The 6,534-nt window shown below is 38.1% G+C and overlaps 1 protein-coding gene across 1 annotated transcript in view; it reads left to right on the top strand.

Annotated features, from left to right (window-relative positions):
• The window catches only part of xpo4 (exportin 4), a 110,663-nt gene that overhangs the window by 35,310 nt on the left and 68,819 nt on the right, over positions 1-6,534 (top strand). The gene's annotated exons all lie outside the window — the stretch shown is intronic.

Below are 6,534 nucleotides of genomic sequence, written 5' to 3'. Positions count from 1 at the left end.
ACCACAATATATGTCCACACTTTGGAATGTTTGACCTCCTGTAGTGTGTAGTTCAGTGACCAACAAGGTTGTGACTTCATCATGCCTGCCTGGTGTCACAAACATACGTATTCTGTTGCCAAATCATCAACATTTATCATGAAAACCACTACAATCATGGATCAAAAAAGCCAAGAAATGACATTCCTGCTTGATAATTCATGGTAGAGATCAATTAACATATGTATTATATTGCCAAATCATCAACATTTATCAAAAAAACCACTACAATCAATCAAAAAAGCCAAGAAATGACGTTCCTGCTTGTCAATTCATGGTAGAGATCAATTAACATACGTATTCTATTGCCAAATCATCAACATTTATCATAAAAACCACTACAATCATGGATCAAAAAAGCCAAGAAATTACGTTCCTGTTTGACAGTTCATGGTAGAGATCAATTAACATACGTATTCTTTTGGCAAATCATCAACATTTATCAAAAAAAACACTACAATCAATCAAAAAAGCCAAGAAATGACGTTCCTGTATGACAATTCATGGTAGAGATCAATTAACATATGTATTATATTGCCAAATCATCAACATTTATCAAAAAAACACTACAATCATGAATAAAAAAAGCCAAGAAATTACGTTCCTGTTTGATAATTCATGGTAGAGATCAATTAACCAGGTGGAACATGATTGCCAGGTGGAACATGATTGCCAGGTGGAACATGATAACCAGGTGGAACATGATTGTGAGGTGGAACATGATAACCAGGTGGAACATGATTGTGAGGTGGAACATGATTGTGAGGTGGAACATGATAACCAGGTGGAACATGATTGTGAGGTGGAACATGATTGTGAGGTGGAACATGATAACCAGGTGGAACATGATTGTGAGGTGGAACATGATAACCAGGTGGAACATGATAACCAGGTGGAACATGATTGTGAGGTGGAACATGATTGTGAGGTGGAACATGATAACCAGGTGGAACATGATTGTGAGGTGGAACATGATAACCAGGTGGAACATGATAACCAGGTGGAACATGATAACCAGGTGGAACATGATTGTGAGGTGGAACATGATTGTGAGGTGGAACATGATAACCAGGTGGAACATGATTGTGAGGTGGAACATGATAACCAGGTGGAACATGATTGTGAGGTGGAACATGATAACCAGGTGGAACATGATTGCCATGTGGAACATGATTGCCAGGTGGAACATGATTGCCAGGTGAAACATGGTTGCCATGTGGAACATGATTGCCAGGTAAAACATGATTGCCATGTGGAACATGATTGCCAGGTGGAACATGATTGTCAGGTGAAACATGGTTGCCATGTGGAACATGATTGCCAGGTAAAACATGATTGCCAGGTGGAACATGGTTGTCAGGTGGAACATGGTTGCCAGGTGGAACATTGTTGCCAGGTGGAACATGGTTTCCAGGTGGAACATGGTTGGCAGGTGGAACATGATTGCCAGGTGGAACATGATTGCCAGGTGGAACATGGTTGCCAGGTGGAACATGATTGCCAGGTGAAACATGGTTGCCATGTGGAACATGATTGCCAGGTAAAACATGATTGCCAGGTGGAACATGATTGCCAGGTGTTTCCTTTAACGCCAAAATCCTGCTCTACCATGAGCTAATGCAACGAAATTGTGTTCTTATCTGTACTGTAAAGTTCAAATTTGAATGACAATAAAAAGGAAGTCCAAGTCTAAAACTTGAAACAATTATCTGTGGCGGCCCTAATTGGTTCATTTGTGGCAGCTCGCCACGAGTAATAGAATGGAAAGAAGCGCTGCTAAATGAATATTTATGTTTATGAAGCCGCTTACGTCTTGAAGCAAAGTCCACCCAACTAGTCTGCTGCCTAAACGGGCTGCAGGAGAAGTGGAACCTGCAGAGAACAAGGTGAAGTCGGGTGAACTATATTAACAAGATGCAGATGGAAAATTGTTGATTTTGATGCGTGCCCCTGAGCCATCTCTCAGTCACGAGTTTGAAAGATTGGATGTTTTTACTCACAAGTCTTCCAACCCCCGGTCTTCAGTTTCTCTGATGATGGCTGAGAATTCCGGCTTTGTCTTTAGTCTTGTGTGATTTGTTGCCGGGCTCTGTTGGTTTAGTGGCTTTATGGGCAACTGTGCGGCCGGGTTGTGTTACTGCCCAGAGGAGTGCCCGCTCGCTGAAGCAAAGGTGTATTTTTGTAAGGTGGCTTTAAAGAGCGCTACAATGAGGAGGTCTCAGCATCCAAACCAGGCCCCTCCAGTGGTCCGTTGTCGGACACTTTCTCCAGGATTCACCTTTTGCAAAAGGGTGCTTAAATCTGCAGATGAGCGGCTGCCGAGGGAGCGCTCACGTTCAAATAACGCTCGCTAGCTTAAATGCCAACATGAAAACAGGAGACATTAACATCTTTCCCCACTAGGAAACCACTTACCCCGATCTAAACTCACACAAACACACAACTGTCTGAGTAACTAAGATGTTCAGTTGTGCATGTTGAACACACAAGCTGTGCTCTCTTAGAGCAGAGTGATCCATCTACACGGGGTAAATACCAGACCGGAGGTGTTCAAAGACAGCTGAACAGAGTAGGACACGACAACACCCGTCAGAAATAATAGCAATAGATTTAATATGTAACGTACTTTTCATTGAAATAAATCTTCAGCTGCTACAGTACAAACCAATATTTAAAACAATAAAGCTTAGCCGTTACAATACCAAGATAGAACACAATCAGTGAGGCGTAAGAAACATAAGACATGCAACAAAAAAAAAGTGGGTGTTTATTTGAGTTATTCACCAAAAATAATTAGTCCAAAGATTTCAGTGTGTGTATTAGTACTCTTTGAGCATGTTCAACAATACCACAATGATAATAATAACTATAAGGTTTTGGTCACAATAACAGTGATGTGACATTTTTACATCAACACATCCCTGGTAGCGCCAAAAATTACTTTACGAGGTCACGAATAAATAAATGAAAGAATAAGAAATAAAACAAAACCAAAAATATATATATATATATTTTTTTTAAATTGATTTCTGAAAATTATGAATCGATTTAAAATCAGAATGAAGGAGAATTGCGATTCGGATGTAAATTTAAAAAAAAGTGCACCCCATTGTGTGTGTGTGTGTGTATATATAATCAAATCAAATCAACTTTATACATATATATATATATATATATATATATATATATATATATATATATATATATATATATATATATATATATATATATATATATATATATATATATATATATATGTCTTAATTAGATTATCCAAAAAATAGTGCTCGATACCGTGGTAGAGCGTAATATGTATGTGTGGGAAAAAATCACAAGACTATTTCATCTCTACAGGCCTGTTTCATGAGGGATTTCCTCAATCCTCAGGAGATTTTTCTCCTGAGGATTGAGGAAATCCCTCATGAAACAGGCCTGTAGAGATGAAATAGTCTTGTGATTTTTTCCCACATATATATATATATATATATATATATATATATATATATATATATATATATATATATATATATATATATATATATATATATATATATATGAATATATGAATATACATATATATAAATATATATATACCGGTATATATATATATATATATATATATATATATATATATATATATATATATATATTAGGGCTGCAACAACTAATCGATTAAATCGATTAAAATCGATTACCAAAATAGTTGGCGATTAATTTAGTCATCGATTCGTTGGAACTATGCTATGCGCATGCGCGGAGGCCAATTTTTTTTTTGTTATTTTTTTTTTTTGTTATTTTTTTGTTGTTGTTTTTTTTTGTTTTATAAACCTTTATTTATAAACTGCAACATTTACAAACAGCTGAGAAACAATAATCAAAATAAGTACAAAAACAGTACAAAACAGCGCCAGGGCGGCGCTGAGGCTACGTCTCATGAGTTGGCGTAAACTAGCCAATGATGTGGTCATGTGCAGCTCACGTGACCACGGCGTCTCCTTTGCTGGAAAAATTCAAAAAATGGCGCAGGAAAACACCACCGATAGTTTAGCGGAGAAACATCTTGAGGTTATTGCTTCAATGGAGAAAAGTGTACGACCTAAGTGGTCAAAAGTGTGGGAACACTTCACTTTAAAGACTTCGAAGAAGAGCGTTTCCTGCAAAATGGCACGGAAGTACAACATTGCTTCAGGAGCACCTGAAAAGGAAACATGTTGTAGCCATGGATGAAGGGAAGAACTCACAGTATGTAACTTTTTAAGTCCATAGTGGCAACAAGCATTCATGAGTTCAGCTTTTTTGTGAGTAACTTTAAAGTTATGCCTTTGTTGCAACGCGGGGCTGATAATGTGTCTCCGGCACATTTGACTCCGTTTTGAGAGAGAAAACGCACGGTTACCAATTTGGAAATAAACGTAACGGACAGAAATATCTCAGGTTGGTTTCATAATGGATCAATGTAGCCGGGCCGATAAAGCTATATAAATATATTTAGATTTGAGTGACGCTTTAGTATAACTAAACGTTATGAAGGTGCTGGAATATTTCATGCTATTATTCAGAGGCAGCCTAAAATGAATCCTTTATTATTCACAACAGAAACGTGTACAATATCTGATTCAGTTCTGATGAGTTACATTTCTGTGTTATTATTGGTGTATGCTGCACTCCCAATGTCCACAACATGGTGCCAGTATGCTGGGTTTTTTTCAATAAAATACTGGAAAGGATAGAAATGTAGTTTGTTTCTTTTATCCGATTATTAATCGAAGTAATAATGGACAGATTAATCGATTATCAAATTAATCGTTAGTTGCAGCCCTAATATATATACATATACATATATATATGTATGTATGCGGCTAATTTATGGATTTTTCTTCGCTAGCCGCCATAATGCAATAGTTTTTTAAAAAGCAAGCAAACACACTGTTATGGTATGTGATTGTTCGTGCTATGGTGCCATCTTTTGGACGACTTTGCCCACTGCAAATGCTGCAGTGGCTTTCCATTTATTCCTTGTTACTGGAAGTAGGATCGTCATTCAGTCTTTTAGCCGTCCATAGCGTTTTTACTCGTATGGATTCTTTATTCATCACTCCAAGCAAAGTCTGTAAGTTTTACAATGTAACTAAAACAATTCTTACTTACTAATTAGTTACTAGACCATCCTATGTGTGATGTCTGTAGGAGTGTTTTGTAATCAAGCCTGTGTCGTTAGCATTAGCTTATATGCTAACTGGTTTACGAGTGTCTGTGTTAGTATTATTAACTTACAATGGCATTCTTTTTGTATTGTTTCAGTCTCACAAATTCCTCAGAAAATTCACCGAAACGTCACCGCAAAGTTATTGAGTCTGTTTAGCTGATTGTGTCAGGGTTGTCCCTGACAGTTTGGTCAAGTTTTAGTTTTCCTCTGCTATGTCTTTGTTTCCTGTAAGCACTCTTTTTTTGATTCAGTTTCCTGTTTGTTCCCTGAGTGCTTTGTCCCCTCAGCTGTGGCTGATTGGCACCTGGCCACACCTGGTGCCAGTTAGCCAGCTGCTATTTAAACCTGCCCTGCCCTCCAGTCACTGCTGGATTATTGTGTCAAAGTTTGTTGGTGACGAACCCCAAGATGCAGAGATGGCGGCAGGCTTGGTACAAGAAAACATTATTTAATGTCCAAAAGTAAAAATGAAGAAAAGACACAAACCAGGGGCCGTACTTATCAAGCTTCTTAGAGTGCCATTTTACACTTAAGTCCTGAGAATTTGCGAAATTTAGTCCTACTCTCAAACTTAAGAATAAAAGCTTTTTATCAACGTTCTTAAGTGTAAGAATCACTCCTACTCTCCACGATATTTAAGAGACCTTCAGAGGTGTCTTAAGTGGTTAGGAGTTGCCAGCAGGGGATGGCACTGAGGCGAGAGAGACGTGCGCGAACATTCAGTTTGATGACGAGCAGCTGATCAAACGGTATCGTTTAGACAGAGCGGGTATTATTTTTGTCACAGATTTAATACTTTTCGATTCCATGTTGATTTCTGCATGTGTCTGCAGTGGGCTAGTATATATAGAGCCACCCACACCAGTTTCAAATTAGTTGCCTAATTAATGAATTGGAAAGAAAATGTTATGACAGTAGCGTATGTGTGTGGCCGTGAGGTGAGTGACGTCAGTGAGTGTGTGGGCGACAGAAGAGAGGGAGCGGTAGCGTGAGTGCCGGCGGGGACTAGTTTGTTTTGTATTATTTTGTTGTTTATTGTCAAAATATACACTCCCATTGTCCACTTAAATATTTCCAAGATATTTCTTTATTCTTAGACAACGGATTCCCTTCCGTGATTGGTCATTTCTATGGACACAGAAATGACGTCACCTAAAATTCCGTTTACGGCACATAGTAATGTCGTAATTCAGCTCTGAGTGTGACACTTAAGATTCAGTCCTACACTTCGCTGAAAGTGTGAGTAAGACGCTTGATAACTAACTTTTAAGTGCAGCTTTCAGCCAAGA

The sequence above is a fragment of the Entelurus aequoreus genome, linkage group LG13, assembly GCF_033978785.1.
Source record: "Entelurus aequoreus isolate RoL-2023_Sb linkage group LG13, RoL_Eaeq_v1.1, whole genome shotgun sequence".
NCBI classification, from domain to species: domain Eukaryota; kingdom Metazoa; phylum Chordata; class Actinopteri; order Syngnathiformes; family Syngnathidae; genus Entelurus; species Entelurus aequoreus.
The sequence above is the reverse complement of the archived record's forward strand: the minus strand, read 5'-3'. Positions and strand labels throughout refer to the sequence as shown.